This window comes from Barbatula barbatula (assembly GCF_947034865.1).
Source record: "Barbatula barbatula genome assembly, chromosome: 17".
Taxonomy (NCBI): Eukaryota; Metazoa; Chordata; class Actinopteri; order Cypriniformes; family Nemacheilidae; genus Barbatula; species Barbatula barbatula.
The window spans coordinates 20,316,469-20,335,275 of record NC_136780.1 but is presented as its reverse complement, the minus strand read 5'-3'; positions in this window follow the sequence as shown (position 1 = coordinate 20,335,275).

Here is an 18,807-nt window from a genome sequence, read left to right as displayed (position 1 = left end):
GTAAACCCTGTCACTAAACTGATCCAAAACTCTCAAATAGTTATCAAACGAAATTAAACAAATATGAAGTGAAAATGTCCACCTGTAAATAATCTGGTAAAGATTGAAATAAAATTGTCTTTATCCGTGTTTTATGCACATTGCTAACATTAACAATTTGATACATTGTTCCTCATCTGCTCCTATTTATTCATCACAGAACGTTTAGTTCATAAATACATAAAGCTGTATAGATATACTAAAATATGTTTATTTCATATGTCTTTACACAGACTAGTGAGTTTTAAGAGCCCTTTAACTAAAAAAAGTATTTTCAACAAATTTTTTTCATCCCACTGCAGGACAGTTGTTTCAGGATTCACAAGTTCACCTCATTTTTCAAAACACCTGGGACTCGTTTCAATAAGGAGGTTCAAGCAACACTGAGTAACTCTGGGTTGATTTGCTCAGATAATCGCTACTTTGAGTTTTCTGTTTCAGAACAGCTGGTTTCAATCGAGTAAGTTCACCCGAGGTTACGCATGATCACCGCGGCTTTAAAAAGCCATCATCAATTGAGCGAAGATAACACTATTCACCATGGCAACGGCACGTGACAAAAAGCACCCCGTTTATTTCTCGCCAGTAGAATTGGAGGCACTATATCTACGATTTTTGTCATGTAGGTGCAATCTTTCTGTAATATAAGTCCGGTGAGTTTAAATGATCATGCTAGTAGGATGCCTGACCGGGAAATGTTTTATATATTTAATAAACTTTGATACAAATCTTAACAAAAATTTATAAAAAAGTGCTTAAGAGCAAGGCACACTTTTCTTACCGCTCTGCATACAGTTGCCTTGCTAACGTGTTCTGCATCCCCGGTGTTATAAAGAAAGCTTCCATTAGCAAAGAAACGTAAAGCCATACAGAGAATCTGCTCAGATGTAAGAGTGTGTCCCCGACGAGTGAGGTTTGTGATGTAAGGATGAAGCAGATTGTGTATATATTTAATGGACTGTAAAGAAAAACTGTATCGTTCAAATAAAAAAATCCTCCGGTTAGACATTTAATGTCTGTGTTACGAACTTGTGCGCGATTAAGGAAAACGATTGAAAAAACAAACGGCGTAGGCAATTTCATCATCACTCGCGCTTCTAAAGGGGGCGGAGATTGTAACAAACCTCGGGTTAGTGCAGTGTTTCTCAAAGTGTGGGGCGGGCCCCACTGGTGGGGAATAGAGACATGACAAGTGGGGCGCGACAGATGGGTGGATAATTTACTTTATTATTGACCATACACTCAAAACTTAAAATTACTTAAAACAACATCAGATCGCAAAGAAAATAAAACTGGAGTTTCGGCACCCGCAGAGAAAACCAAGCAGACAGTGGACCTTATTTAATTTAGTCATTTTTTTAACAGACGCTTTTTATCCAAAGCGTTTACCATTATGTTTTTGGCTATTGGGGACAGGTGGGGCTCGCACCCCTTCCTTACCTCCCAAGTGGGGAATGGCAGGAAAAGTTTGAGAAACACTGAGTTAGTGAAATAAAACCTGCTCCCAACCAGGGGTGTATTCCAGAAAGCTGGGTTAATTTACCATCAGATTAACCCTGAACTGTGGGTTGATTAACCCAAAACCTGTTTACTCGGGGTATGTCGGTTCCAGAACCGTCGAGTTAGTTTAATCAACCTACTGCTAATAACCTCGAGTTGATGCGCGCGCACGGACATATCAAGGCATTTTCAATGGAACGCCGAATTCAGGAGTCACCATGGAAACTAAGGGTGAAAAGTTACGTGCCGCGTACTTCTCCGAAGCGGAGTTAGAAGTTTTAATGTTTTCCTATTATTATACTTATCATTAATAGAATAATTACAACTCCTCTCCTGAAACCCTCCTTCTCTCCCTCTCTATGTTCCAGCTTCTCTCCTCCTGGCCCAACAGCAAACCAGCCTTATACATATGCACACACACACACACACACACACACATACATCCTCACATACTCACTACCCCTCAGCCCCCTTCCCCACCCCCAGCCCAATAACACCTCATTTACACTCTTAGAGCTACCATCCGCACCCCCCCCCCCCCCCATCCCCCCTTCTTTTCATTCCGGTCATCAATTTCAATCATATCTGTAATCATCCTGGACGCAAATCATCCTTAGCCTTTCTGTTATTAATGTTATGTTGTGTTATGTTTATGGAAGCCAAGTCAATGCGATGTCTTGTTAAATTACAGTATGTGTTTATGTAATGTACGTCTGTTTGTTGTATGTAGTATTAATAATAAAAAAAAAAAAAAAAAAAAAAAAAAAAAAAGAAGTTTTAATGTTTGCTTATGAGGAGTTCAAGCCCATCATAATGAAAAAAAGCAATACAGCTGCATTTGCGAGGGAGAGACAAATGGCTTGGCAAAAAATAACTGACAGAGTCAATGTGTAAGATTGTTTTTATAACATTGTAAATATGCTTGCATTTTGTTAATTTGCAAAGTTGAACAATTGTCTTTTTGAGCATGTGGTATGACTCGACAAGCATTTACTTTTCTCTACATCAGTTTCTTAAGAATACAGTGCAATGTATATTGACAAGAAATATTAAGGCCTCTTGTCTTTTTAGGAACTCTTTCCCAAGTCAAAATGAAACACAAAAACATTCTCCAAAAAGGTAATATTTTATTTTAACTGTTGTAAGATCAATGTCTTAAGTTACTTTTACAGTATTCTTCCTATATAGCTAATAGAAAGAAGGCTGAGGCCCGTCTAACTTGCGGGGGTCCACCTCCACCTCCTCTCACCCCATCTGAGGAGTTGGCTCATTCACTTAATAAAGGTCGCCTGTGGTCGATGGTATTCCAGAGGGCACTTCGTCAGACTTTGCTACCTCCCACAACAACTCAAGTGACTTGGTACAATGTAGGTATACCATATTAGTACTTATGATTATTTAGTCATACGTTTGGACAAAACGATCATTACCTCTTGTCATTAGAAAGAAGGCTAAATGCTTCCCAAATGCAGTCATTGTTTCACTTGTGCATTATGCATACATATTCTATTTTACAGCATATGCTGTATACAGTAATTGTTTTTTTTGTTCTTGCATGTTCCTAATGCCTTTATTCAGTGTCTGTCATACTTCAGTAATTTACACATTGGGTATATTTTTTTCTTGCAGTTGCTGATGGACGCATTGTATTATTGGATCCTCCTGAAACCACACAATCTGTCACAATTGTTAGTGATGTATTTTAAGAACCAGTTGCTTTGAGATCTTTCAGTTTGTCTGCCAGACAAAGTAACCTTGCATATTTCCACTCTAGGATGATGATGAAGAGACCACATCTGCTGTGACTGAATTAGAAAGTGCTGCGAGACCCACAGAGGTATGATGCATATACTGGACAATGCATAGCTTTTTAGATGGAGTGAAAAATGTGTCATTTGTCATGTGACAGAATCTAGCTGGGGATGTACATGCAGATGAGGGTCCATCTACCTCTACACATAATCTTAGCAGTGTAAGAACTTGTCCCTGGTTGTCCTTATTTACATAATGTTACTGTGGCAGATTTTCTTCTTTGACAAATCATGTCTCTAAGCATTCTGCCATCTCTGTGGTCTGCTAGATTCAATGGGTGTTGTTCTAGGTCATCTTCATTAGGACAGGGGGGATGCCTCTCTCCTCTTATAGTATCAATGTTGTGAAGTACCACACAAGCAACTGTGATGTCACATGCCCTATTTGGAGTGACCCTGAGCCCACGCAGACACTGAAACCTTGCCTTCAGAATGCCTATTGTCATCTCCACCTTGGTCCGTGTTCTGCTGTGAGACCGGTTGAAGCGTGTCTGTGGTCCATAGAAGTGTCCTGTAATGTTTGAGGTGTTTTGTAAATGTAAAAAGGACTACAAGCATTTGTCTAACAAAACGTACCCTGTTGCACAGAGATGACTCTAAATATTCTGGCATCATGTACAGACCCAGGCCATTTTGCCTCAACATTAGTTATGAGGTGGGTTGCATCACATATTACCTGTGAAGAACAATACGTTTATTATTTGTAACACCAATATTAAGGAGCCAAAATAAAGCTATTACCTGCACATTGATGCTATGCACAGACTTCCTGTTAACATAGTCTCCCTCATTGATTGATGGAGCTTTAATTGGAATGTGGGTGCCATCAATGCACCCAATCACGTTTGGGAACACTGAAATTAAGATTAATAACAAGTTTAAAAAGTCTGTGTAGCCTTTACGTGTATGTGTCTGCAGTCAAAATAAACCTATTAAGAAATGTCATTTAATTGAAGTAGATGACAGAATTTCTGAGAGCAAACCTGCCACCCTGTGGAATTCTTCTTTAATAAAGCGCACAGGTTTATGGCCAGGGAACTGTACAAAAGTGTGTAGAAACCGTTTCAGTGCCATGCATACTGTACGAACTGCTCTAAACACTGTTGCCTTTCCCACATGCTCTGCATCGCCCACATTGTAGAGAAAGCTCCCCGTAGCAAAAAAGCGCAGAGCAATACAAAGAATTTGTTCGGCGCCAAGCGCTGACCCGCGGTTTGTCACGTTTGAGATGTGTGGTTTTAGTAGGTTTGTTAAATAAATTAACGACACCCTAGAAAAACGATAGCGCTCCTGCAAATATTCGTTAGGATAAGAAAATACATCGATACGTGGTCTTATCACCCTCTCAAGGCGAAAAAAACCCTGTATAATCTGTGCCTCTACGTCCACAGGATCCTCATCGAAAGGGCACGCCATGCTCGGAAACCTCTCTGAAACAAACTAACCCTGCAACATAACCTGCTCCGGAGTAGGTTATCCCCAGAGAGTCAGTTGCTATGGTTACTTACATAACCCGAAAGTTACCTCCGTTTTTGGAACCAAAAGCAGAGGTTATACGCTAACTTACCCGGGTAAGTCACATAACCTGCTTTCTGGAATACACCCCAGTTGTGTATTATTGTTCTTGTTATTATTGTTGTTGTTAGGCCAATTAGTCTCACGGTAATTAAAGTCTTCACTATTAATACTTTCAAGGATTAACGGTCCTACATTAACGTTACATTAATTTTTAAGAATCTAGACGCTAGATTTAGATGAATTACCTTTTTAAAAACAACTGCCCAAGGATTATCGTGTATTTTTCAACTCTGCTAACTTATTCCATACACGTGAATCTAATTTAATTTAAATACATATTTTCGACCACTGTCATTAACCTCTATAAATAAAGTATAAATATTGTGATTTTATATGTATATAGAAGGTTACCATACGTTTTTTATGAGGCCACACACTGTGGGAATTAATATCAATCGATATAGAAATGGATGAGTAATTTTGTTTTAATCAAATGTATTTTCCCACTTGACATGATTAAAGTTTAATAGATATGTTTTAATCATATAACCTTTGTTTTAATCATATTGTGTGCTATATAACCATTGAAATTTTGTCTAATTACATGGACACAGAAGGCAATTCAACTTGTAAACAAAGGCTGATTTCAGAAGATTTCCTGCCAGATACTGTGTTTGCAGAGAACGGACCGTGGTCAGCAAGAGTTCAACAGGACCTGATTGGTTGCTAAGGGAATTGCGACCTGGAGACGGAGGGGGGAGCAGAAGACATGAAACGATGTCACATTTTCTTGCTTAAATGTCCGTCAGGAGACGGCAACAAACCAGCGCTGTTTAGACTTTTTAAATCTGATGAATAAACTCTATTACTTTTAAAACAGTTTGTTCCCTTCATCTTTCCAAATTTTGAACACGCAGGACTAGTAAATATCGTAGTCCTACAACACACAACCACAAACGTACCTATCTAGTCAGAAATGAACATGTCTGCTTCCAAATTTGTGTTTTTACCTGTGGCTGGGTGTGATTTGTGTTGTAGAACAACACGTCAAAGTATTTTCAACTTTAATGTTTTTATTTTATTCATACATTGAAACCCCACACTTCCACAACTATATTCTATCATAATAATAATATACATATTTATTTGCTTTATCTTAGATTTCAAATGTTGAGAAGTAGCAGTAGGCCGACCAACAGACGAAGGCGACACCGAGACCCACAGATATCACGCAAAATCACATTCAGGGTGATTCTGTTAAAAAACGCGTTGAGAGATATACATCACATGTTTAAACGAACACTTATATGTATTCATATATTTTGATGAGCCTAACGGAAATCGAATTTAGGGAAGTACTGCAGGAAAAATGTCCTAACCTAACAGACAGGTTTGAATTTTGTTAGGTAAGCAGTAATCGAAATGTAATCCCACTTCAGATGTCAACAATGTGCCCAGCTGAAATTAAATCAAGTAACAGCCTGGGACGATCAGCTCTTTATCTTAGGCCCCTGGTAAGCAAAACATTTTTTATCGTGAAGAAAGTAAATAGTTCAATTCATATTTATTTAGCCATAAAACTTAATAAGGCTAAACAGTGTCTTAAACCATTGGTTTCCAAATTCAGTCTTTGTGGAAAAAAAGCGTGATTCAATCAACTCCTCTTGCTTGTCTAATAATTAGGGAGATTAAAAATGTTGTTAGAAGGCTAATGAGTTGATCCAGGTGTTTCATTCAAGGAAATATCTATTGAACTCATCCGCCTCCTATCTAGAATGTTTCATGTATGAAGTGTCTGTAGTGTATATCATGAAATAGTGATTCATTTCTTATTCATTTTTGTTGGGACATTTCAAAACAAAGTCACTTTAGATGTCCAGGAAAATGTCCAGGCTACAAGAGCATCCCAGTCTTTAGCACAACAGCAGGCTACATCTCCTGGGCACAACTTGTCCACTCCGCAAAGCCAAATATCTTCAAGTCCACCCATATGAAAAAGATTTATTAAAAGCTTATGGGAATTGTATATGTTCCAACTGAATATTATAAGGGACATACATATCACAAAAAACACTTATAGAATTTGCAAAACATTAACATATTTCCAATCATATGTGTCATATATGTCCCACATACAATTTAAGCCTTATAGATATTTATAATGTAAAAACATAAGGAAATAATGCTAATTTAATATGAATGTCCACCATATGTTTAAGACGTGTATAAAACATATTGTGCAGTTTACAATAAGTATAATGCTTTTTTTCACTCATGCCTTTGACAATAGAATTTAACTGGGACACTTAAAAAAGCAATCAGAGTTTTTCATGTTATCGATAACTAACTAAACTTGGACAAAACACAACATTTTAAACAACATACAAAAGCACACATTTTAATAAGATGTATTCAAGAAGCAGCTAGATATTTTATATATCAAGATTTTGATTTCAAATACTACATCACAAAATTAAATGTTTATTATTGACAGTTCCTTTGAACTTTATCTCTGAAGTATACTTAACCTACACATAAATATGTCAAGTGATTTTTGTGCATATTACAACTAGTAAGTAACATTACATTTGTTTTGTATTATTCAAGCCAACTTTCAACATCTCAATTTTAACATTTAAGTCTCCTGTTGTAACAAATGTGGCTCAAATTCATTTCAAGTTCATTTACAATAATATGTTCTGATTTGTTCACAAACAACAGGCCCACACTGTTCACAATTAATGTATATAAACGGCCTCACAATGTCATTGCTGTCTACTGCTCTTTCAAATACTGTAGGAAAATTACAGGAGGCTACATTTCGTTACACTGTACTTGTATATGTGTAATGACAATAAAGTTGAATCTAATCTAATCTAAAAAAAATTAACAGTCCTCATGTATGTCAGTAATGTTTTGACAGTACATCCTCGAACCAGCTTTTGCACTGTACAGTTTCCATATTTACCCACTGCGTATAAGTGATGTTCATCATCATTAACACAAAGAAAATAAGAAACCTTAAAGACACTACCATCTTTTAACCTGTTCCACGTCAGGGCCCTTTTTGAGCATACACATGAAAACGCACTGTTGGAACTAATGAAATCTTTGGAATAAAGACCTACGGTTGGTCTCGTTTGTGTCATGATTCTGCTGCATCATGTCATGTTTCTCTAAGTATAGTGGCAGGATCATGACAGAACCTCATGTTTTATGTGGAGAGAGGCAATTATTGTTCTTATGGCCTTCCATACTCTCTCTCCTGTCTCGTCTTTGTTCCCATCCTCTCGTTACCCTCGTTATTGATTAATGCCCTTCACCTGTTTCCCTCTTGATTTGCTCCCTTATTTAATGCCCTTGTGTCTTCTGTCTTACTTAGTCTTACCAACGCACACACTCCCTTTGCCTTCTCAGGTATCCTAGTAAATAATCTTCGATCTCCACAATAATAATACAAACCTGCCCTAGCCCACGTACCTATTTTAGTCTCATTATCTACTATGATCTGATCACACCACTCCTTATTTATCTCCCCCAGGTTGCTGGTTGGTGATAGACGTTTAATATCAAAACAGGTATAATTTGCTTTCTTTGGTGTAAATGGACCTGCCCGTGAAAGGTTGGTTATTGGTGGGAATATTGCTGCCAATGTGGTACAATTTTTTGGACTGGCCATCCGTGTCAATGCCAGCATACACTCATAGCCCCACGTATCATTTTGGTACAACTGGGCAGGTTCAATATATAAATGGGGTCTTGCATTAGCACATCCTACACAATCATCTAACCTCTGTTCTCTGGCTGTGGTAATTATCCATTCCAGCCACAAATTATTTTCCCCATATCCTGTGGCTCTTTCTATCATATCTTCTGGTTTTAACATGGTGTCATCTATTTCTACTACCCCATTCTTTTGTCCTACCGACAATGGCTCAGCTACTGTCCCATTTCTTTCCTCCTCAGGTGAACTGTCCACAACAAATTTTATTACTGCTTTTTTATCTGTTCCTTGCATGTTCACCCCCATTATAAGGAAAAACTCCCCTGTATAATTGGCTGATCCCGTTCTGGTGGATATTGAAAGGGTTAATGGATTTTGGCTTGCACTGTAATCTCTTTGCATTTTAAAATCAAATTTTGCCGAGGTACGGGTCCAAAGACTGGGTTCTTTCGGGGTCCAACCACCGGTATATGCTATTACCTTATTCCACGATGGACACCATTCACCCCTAAAGGTTTGCCTAGACTGGTACGCCTTACAAACACTGTCCATATTCCCGTCCGTACATACATATACCTCGTACCCCCTCCATGAGCTATTTTTTCCCCCACAATTTATGACAGCGCATAGGTCGAACGTAAATGATGTAGTCTTACCCCAAACATAGTTAATTACAAGTTGTTCACACGGTAACCTCGTATCGGCTATGGCTCTTTTGTAACTCGGTTTCGATATGTTGTTGTTGCTTTCCTGACCCTCAGTTATGCTAAAAATTATTCCTACTATAACCCCTGAAATTATTAATAGGATCCCTGACAGCTTACAGTTTTCCCACAGCTTCATCTCGTTACCCTCTCTTGGACTTTAAATGGTTAAACACACTCTTGGAAAAATTTAAATGGTTAAACACAGTACACTTAATGGGAATATGAAATTAAGAAAAAATATATGGTTAAAATCCCACAAAATAGAAATGTAAAGAATAAATGGTTAAACGTCAATGAATATGACAATATAAAATCACAATAACAATATAAAAATATGGAAAAATACTGAATATGAAATATGAAAACTGTGAATATATAAAAATATGAAAATATGGAAAATGTGAATATTAAAATTGACGAATCACAATAACAACAATATATATTGATTATAAAGAATTAGAAAGAAAATTAAGATATAGAGATTACGATAAAAATTAATATGAAAATGTTGATAACCCTTGATTATAATGATGGTGGTTATCACTATCTGTAAAATTGTTCAAACCACAGTTGCCACTAGATTGTTAATGCCACTGTTGATGCCTGTGTCCCACTTTCTGCTCCAGAGATATCCTCCCCCTCTTGGACCTGAGCCCCCAGGTCCACAGCAGTCTCTGACAGCGACCTGTTTGGTGGATCACAGTTAACACAAGAAGACAAGTGATACCAGGTGTCGCCCTTGCTAGATAGACGGACACAATGTGATGTCCTTGCCGTCACTTTCAGAGGCTCCGTCCAGCGTGGCTCATTCCACTTCCTTCGAAACTTCTTCAGGCGCACCCACTGTGAACAGGGCTCGACAGGTTCTCCAGCAATGTCAGAGGGAGTCTGCTGAGAGAAATGTTGAATCATAGCAGTCAGTTTGTCAAAATATACACAATGTGTCCACAGGTGTCCGGCTACAGCGGCGTCGACGGTCCTGGAAAAGATCTACCTGTAAGCAATTCAAAAGGTGTAAAGCCAGTGATTCTGTTAACAGAGGAACGTATAGACATTAGAGCCAACGGAAGAGCTGATAGCCAGTGTAATAGCCAGAACCTAGTGTTAGGTTCATCCGTTCGACCTTACCTTGCGATTCAGGATGAAAGACGGCTCCAAACGCATGCGTTAGACCCAGCGATTTCTCTACGATTTTTAAATGCTCATTTTTGAAGTGTGATCCGTTATCTGACCGGATACGCCGGGGGAAACCGTAATGCGGAATGTACAAATTAATGAGACACTTAATGACTGCAGTGCTGTCTTCTTTCCCACAAGGAAAAGCCTCAGGCCAACCTGTGAATTGGTCAACTATCACCAACAAATACCGTTTCCCTTGCACCCTCTCTACCATGTCTGTAAAGTCAATCACGATTTCCTCTCCTGGGCCTCGCAATGGCAAAAATGTGCCCTTTAACTGTTTTAAAGTTAGTTTGATGTTATTTATTGATGTTTGATGTTTTTGACAAATGTCGCATGAAAGTACAAAGTTAGACACCATAGCCGTCAAAAAAGGATGCCACCAATATTGCAATGTTTTCATCATCTGTTGTGAACTCACGTGCGACATAGTGTGTGCTTGGTTCATGATAGAGCGTGACAGGCTCATGGGCAATGCTGGTCTGCCATCTGGGGCCTGCCACAGACCATCTGGTGCACACAGGGCCCCATACTCTGTCCACGTTGACAGTTCTTCTGGTGTGCATTTGCCATGTTCGGCCACAAGTGTTTCTCTGCTGAAAGATGGTAACAGTTTCACATATGAACAGTCAGTCTGTACCATCATGGTCACCTGATAGCCTGCAGCTGTTTTGGCAGCCAAGTCAGCAGCCTCATTTCCCCGTGCTACAGCACTGTCTGTTTTACAGTGGCCCTGACATTTTATGACAGCAACAGCTGTTGGAATTTTCAATGCGTCCAACAGTGCACGTGCTTCTGCGTCATGTGCTATAGGCCTACCAGACGTAGTGACGAACCCACTCCTTTGCCAAACTGCGAGTTCGACATGGACAGCACCCACGACATAAGCTGAGTCACTGTAAATGTTGACTTTACCAGAGCCTGCCAGTTTTAGTGCTTGTGTGACGCAATTAGTTCTGCTCTCTGTGCCGACTGTTTGCCTTCTATTTTCTCTGCTTCCCTAGTAGTGTAACCTAAGTCTGTTTGCTGCACAACAGAATAAGCTGAGACCAAAGAGCCATCCTGAGCTCTAAAACAGCACCCGTCCGTGAAAAGTGTAATCACGTCCGAGGCTTCAGGGATAGGGGTTGCAGTTCAGTCCTGGCGAACAGGAGATGCCAGGTCAGTGATTGGTGCACAGTCATGTGGTTCCCCTTTGGTGAACAAATCTGCCATGTTAATGCCATCGTGTTTATATGTTATGTTTGGCGCCGTTAGACATTTGGACAATTTTCTCTGCCTCAACGGTGAAAACGTAAATGATTCAGAGTTGACAAACGACATGACAGAGTGCGTGGTTAGGACCGTTAACTGATGACCCATCACAATGTGTGATGTCTTTTCAATGATCTTTGCCAATCCTGCAGCGTACCTGGCACAAGCCGGCTGGCGTTGTTCAATGGCGTCCATTAGGACACTGACATACATCAGCACACGTCTAGCACTAGACTGCTTCTGGAAAAGTACTCCATGTGCGCTATTCCCTGTTTCAGAAACGTCTAGGAAAAATGCCTTGCTGTAATCAGGGCTATGCAGATATGCTGCATGTGACAGCTCCCCTTTCAATTTAATGAACGCGGTCTCTGCTTCAGGGGTCCATGTTAACTTCGCCTGCACATTTCTCATGCCTTGTTCCTTGACCATGTCTCGTAATGGCTTGGTGACCGCTACATACATAGGGATATAATTTCTGCTGAAACCTGTCAATCCCAGAAAGGAAAGCATGTCCTTCACATTGTGTGGCTTTGGGTGTGACAAAATGCCATCACGTTGGCGATCAGACAATGTTGTGCCTTGGCCTGTGATTAAACGGCCCATGAAAGTAACAGATGGCCTGCTGACCTGAAGTTTTTCTTTACTAACCTTGAACCCAGACGCATGCAGCTGTCTCAGAATGGCGCCCGTTGCTTTTAAGCAATCTTCGTTGGTTACGGCTGCCAGCAAAAGATCATCAACATACATTATTAGAACGCAATCTAAAGGCAACACACAATTTATCAGCTGATTTTTTAGGACCTGATTGAATATCCCTGGCGATAAAATAAAGCCCTGTGGAAGTCTGTTATATGAATATTGACATTTTCGGTAAGTGAAAGTCAGGTACGATTTACATTCTTCTGAGATTGGTATACAGAAAAAAGCGTTGGCCAAATCAATGCATGTGAACCATTGGTGAGCTGGGGTCAAATTTGAATTCCCATAAATCACACACTTTTTCTCAAATTCAGACATTTTACACTATAATATTACAGTATACAATACACACTTAATACACAATTTATCACCTTTTTCTATACTTTTAAAAGTAATATTCAGTACACAATATACTATTAATATACACAGTTTAATCGGCTTTTAGCGTACTATGGTGTCGGTCACCCACACGCTTTTTAACGCATTTATCCCTGTTTATTCACTTTTATCTCGCAGCAAGGCTTTGATACTTGCCGTTGTTTTAAAAGCGCCCTTTCTCATGCAGCAAGGCTTTGATACTTGCCGTTGTTTTAAAGGGATTTAACAACTTATTCACTTTTATCATACAGCAAAGGCTTTGATACTTGCCGTTGTTTTAAAAGCGCCCTTTCTCACGCAGCAAGGCTTTGATACTTGCCGGTGTTTTAAAGGGATTTAACAACTTATTCACTTTTATCATACAGCAAAGGCTTTGATACTTGCCGTTGTTTTAAAAGCGCCCTTTCTCACGCCGCAAGGCTTTGATACTTGCCGGTGTTTTAAAGGGATTTAACAACTATAGTTTTCGTAACTATCGTGACGCGGGTCTCTCACCCCGTCTTCCAATATATATAAAAAATATCCTTTTATTCTGATCAACAAATATCAATGATTTAAAAATTTTTAATCAATGGTACGGATATACTTCAAACTCAACACATAAATTTGGAATATCCAATCTGCAGAAGTTTGATTTAAACAGGTCTCTGCTCACCTTATTTAATTCTGTCGACAGCGTGTTGAAGTCAAAAGTTGTCTCGTCCCAATTTTCGGTCACTCTCCGAGTTTTACAATTCTCTTTAGATGCCTCTTTCTCCAATCGCGTCCGGGGTCACCATCTGATGAACATTAAAACAATGTTCTGCGCGTTCAAAAATTGGAGAGAGGCCAGTTCAGAAAACGTTGAAATTTATTGATCAGAAGTCTCAAAAAAACAGCTGTTTCGGTGGATTCTCAGACTCAAAACCGTCTTACAAAGAAATCGACCACGAGAAACAATCTCACAGGTATTTATATGTATTTCTCGTCGAGTCTGTTCTTCAGCTGGGGTCCAATCAGATCGTCTCCCCTTTGTCTGCATTCCAGCCAATCAGCTCACTGCCTTGTTTTTCAAACCACCATCCATCTGTAACAAATTATATAGGAGGCCCCCCAATCCACCACATTCCATGGGGCTCCCCGTGTAATCTAATCTTTACACACACACATAGCAATTTCCTGTGGAAAAAGCCCCACAGTATCAGCCCTAAATTCTTGGTTACACACTGGTTATATTTTGTAAAGGCACGTTTAAACCACAATAAAAACCACAATAAAAATCCTTCATTCTCTGTCATTGGTTATGGTAATTAATCTTTAGCCTTCCATATAAACTCTTAAACCCCCCCGCAGTTCCTTCACAAATACCATTCTGGAAAACATTGACATAATATAATGATAAGTTATATTTTTATAATGACATGGTAAAAGATTATCCGATTGAAAGAATTTAGGTCAAAAGTTGTCTGATTATTACCTAAAATGTGTAATGTGATGGTTTCCAGCTACCATTTTGTCATGTCATTTGGAATCAGTAATGGATAACATTTTGTAAGTAATCTGCACAGCTCTGTTGACAGATGTCTCAAGAGTGTTAGAGTATTTTGGTCCTTTGAATTTTTTTCAGGTCGCTATGACATGTTCCTGCCAGTTATGGACTGCAGAACATGTCTTGCGACATGGACACCTGAAGTGGGGGACCTGCTGTGTAGTGGTTACTGGCCAGGCACTGTCGGATTTCAAACCATATTCCAGCTAGACCTTTTCACCTCTTTTGAGGACCTGAAAATCAATGCACCTGGGGCCTCATGTACAAAGACTTGCATTGAATTCATACTATAACATTGCGTACGGACAAAGCTGTAAATGTGCGTACGCACAAAAAAAAACAGATGTATGAATCTCTGCGTACGAAGGATCCCACGCATATTCTCTTTGTACATCCCAATTAACGTAGAATTGAGCGCACATGCATGAGCACAACTCCCCACCCAGTCTCCTCCCCTAATTAAATCAATTTAAATATGGTAATGAGTTCACTTTGGCTTATCAAATGCATGCAATGTAGTTGACCAAAACTACACCAGAGATTTTACATATCCATTGCATTTATGGCAAATGCGTGTGCCCCTTAAAAATGGAACGGACTCAAATCAAAGTTAACATGTGCCTGTGTTTATTTAGACTCATATGGTGCAATAGCCGGAACATCCACTGGCACGCACTCGGAATCCTCCCCTCCTGAGCAGCCAGCGCCCACTGTGCCCAGTGTTTCCAGTGCTCCCACCAGTGCTGACGCCCGTCCGTCTGGCCACGTCTTGACGCATGCTGTTTTGGAGTCACAACAGCAAATCGTAATGGCCATCGGAGAAATCAACAGTCACCTTAAAAATATCACTGACGCACTCACAGACATAAGCCACTCATTAAAGGAATTGGTCAAAAAATGAACTTTGTCTCCGATTACCATTTATATTGTTGCAATCACATGTTGACGGGCCTGAATAGCTTGTTGGTTGGGCTGCACATACATTGGTCCTGGGTCAGGGTCATCTGGCGGTGCTGCCACCTCACCAAGTGGTATGCCATGCCTGTGCGCGACATTGTGCAGCACACCACAGGCCAGCACAATGCGGCACACCTTGTCAGGGCGGTATAACAGCATCCCCCACTCCTGTCAAGGCAGCGCCACCGACATTTCAGCTGCCCAATCGCCCGCTCTACAACTGACCGAGTGCGAGAATGGGCATTATTGTATCTGCGCTCTTGGTCAGTTTGTGGGTTGGTGAGGGGGGTTAAAAGCCACGTCTTTAGTGGATAACCGTGGTCTCCTGAAGGGTTATTCAATAATTAAATGCAAAAAAATATATATAATATACAATAAGATAAAGCATAACTTTAAATGCATCACTTACCAAGAATCCACCCATCACGCACCCTGCCAGTTTAGAGCCTCATCCCAACCATGCTGTTTGTAAGGATGTATGAATCATGGGTTGACCCAGGCCACCTTGCCACAATATTTGTTAGGCGCATTTGTGCATCACAAATTATCTGCACATTTATTGAATGGAAATGTTTCCGATTCACATATGCAAATTCTTCTTCAGATGGCGCCTTTATAGCAATGTGTGTGGGAAACCGGCTATCGCTGCAAATTGCGTTTTAATGTTTGGCTGGTCAACTGCATCATAATGGAACCTTATATACCTGGTAGACATGCGGATGATCCCGTCCCATACCGCTGGCATTGCGCGGCTCAAAGACGACTGGCTTATTCCTGAGCGGTCTGCCAGTTCCCTTTGGAAAGAACCAGTTGCCAGAAAAGCAAGTGTTGTCAGCACCTGCAAGGGAACGGGTATTGCGTGGCTTCTCGCTGTCTCTCGCTGTATATTCTGACCCAACTCAGCACAGAGCTCCAAGAGGATAGCCCTTTGAAACGGCTGATAAGCCAGTCATCATCCTGAGCAAGAAAATCATTGTGGTCCCTAAAAACTCGTTCTCTTCGGATTCTGCCATTAGCAATGTATAAAGCCAAAGCTGCCATTGCCATAGACTAAGGGTTGTGTCAATTTGCATACCGGTATGCTTTTATATGTTCTTATTTAATTGCATAATTGATATAAATTAATATAATCCTATAAGGCTTGTGTGACAATATATGTCAATTATTTATAAATTGCTAATTAATAGCAATGCTTCCCACAGGTGGTGGTGCGATAGACTTGTAGAACAAATTATTGTGTAATGTTTACAACTTCACTTCATTGCCTGTAAGAGTCGCCAACGGACAAAAACAATGACAAATGTACGTACGCCAGACATGAAGTTGGCTTGGAGGAACGCACATTCTCGCGTTAATTTCACCGTAAGTACATCCGACCGTGAGCGTGAAAGCTGGCGTACGCAAAGTTTTTGTGCGAACGCAAGGTTGATACATGAGGCCCCTGGTCTTTCAAGACAAGCTTTTGTCAAAATGTTGGAACAGCGCTCACAACAATTTGGAAGGGTAACACTTGGAAGGCCATTTGTTTTCTTCATTTGTGCAAGTCTAACTGGCATGTCACTGTATTCAAATTTTTGTAATTCCAGAGAGGTTACATTTGTGGCGACATCTTCCAAAAAGCTTTCCTTGAATGGACATATTGTCGTCATGAAGGAGAAAAACTCTGCGGCATTGATCACTTCTCTTGCCCAGCTTGCACCCCAGATACAGTTGCTGTGTCTGCAGATGGAAACAGAGAATGATATGGATTCAGCAAAACAAATGTTTTAAGTGTTTTTTATATCAGACATGACATACTAAACATTGTGGCATTTTATTTTGAGATGTTACTATGAGGGTAAATTGATGCCTAAATCATTGAAAATGGACAGACTAAAAGTCACAAATAGATATTACAACCTGTAAACACAAAACACAATCTTCAAATAGATAAAAAATCCGCAAACAAAGTACTCATGATCCGCAAAGTAAAACAAGATCTACAAATAGATACAAAGTCCTCAAAAAAACTCTTTGTGATCTACAAATATAAAGCATGATCTACAAAAAGATTAAAAATCCACAAATAAACACGTCCTGATTCACAAATACAAATCAGTGACTTGTACTTGAAAACCAGAATTTGAATGATTGTTAAGTGACTTGTTTGCAGGTGAAGATCATGTTCTGTTTGTAGAATGTGTCACATTTGTTTTCAGAATTCTGACACTATTGTTTCACTGTTGTGACAAAATAATGCCATAATCATTGAAAATAAAGAGACTATGAGTCAAAAAAGCATATTACAATTTGTAAACACAAAACACGATCTACAAATACATTAAAAATCTGCAAACAAAACTCCTCATGATCCGCAAATGTAAAACAACATCTACAAATAGATAAAAAATCCACAAACAGACTCTTCATGACATACAAATATAAAATGCGACCTACAAATAGATTTACAATCCGCAAACCAACTCTTTATGATTCACAAATAGAAATCAGTGACTTGTACTTGACAACCAGAATTTGAATAAATGCAAAGTGATTTGTCTGCGCATGAGGGTCATTATTTGTTTGTAGATTGTGTTGTATTTGTTTTAAGAATTTTGGCAAAACTTTTTCGCTGTTTTTTCCATTAAAAAATCTACAAATGCCCTCCTCACAATTTGCAAACAAACACAGCCTAACTTGTATTTTCAAAGCACTGTAAAAATACATTCTTACTCATTCTGTGCAAAGCTCAGCATGCAAGTGTTAAATCTGTGTTTGCAGATCACAGGGCATTCACAGATCCCTCTGCACACGTCTACAGATCTTGTTGGCACTATCTTTACGCAGTGTGTGACTACGAACCACACGTGTAGTCAGCCAATCAGGGGTATTGCTTCAATGTGATGTCACGCCCCTCAATAAGCCCTTTTCAAAATAAGAGCTGACACTTCTCGGATGGGTTGGCTAGGCTCGCTGCCATTTACTGTTCCCGGTGTCACAGCGCTGGGGAGGGGCGGACCGACCGACGCAAGATGTGTTGTCAGGTAGGCTTAGCGGTCGATCGACTAAGTAGCTGCGGGACATTTAAAGAACAACTTTATCGCACCCCAGTACGTTACCGCTATGCACTATCGTTGAAAGTGCCCAGAACCGGAGAACCCGGACCGGAGGTGGCCCAATCTGTTTCCAGACCTGCCAAACTGCTGTGTGTCTGTGTTTTGTTTGTTTGTTTCTCTGTGCTGGAGTTCTTTTAAGAACTTGATGGCTTTATCCTGATTGTTAATAAATTTATTATGATTTTTGAACTTGTGTCTTTATTATATTCACACACAAAATAGATATTTTTATTCGTCTAGCATTGGATTTAATTGTATTACCATCCATTCGAATGGATAATGACATTGCTTTCTTCTGCATGTTGATTCAGCATCTTAAACCTGCATTTGGACTATTTTTACTGTTCATTGTTTAGGTGAATGTCACTACTACTATCACTTAAGTAAGGTTTTCAAAGCAGGACTTTTGCTTGTCCTG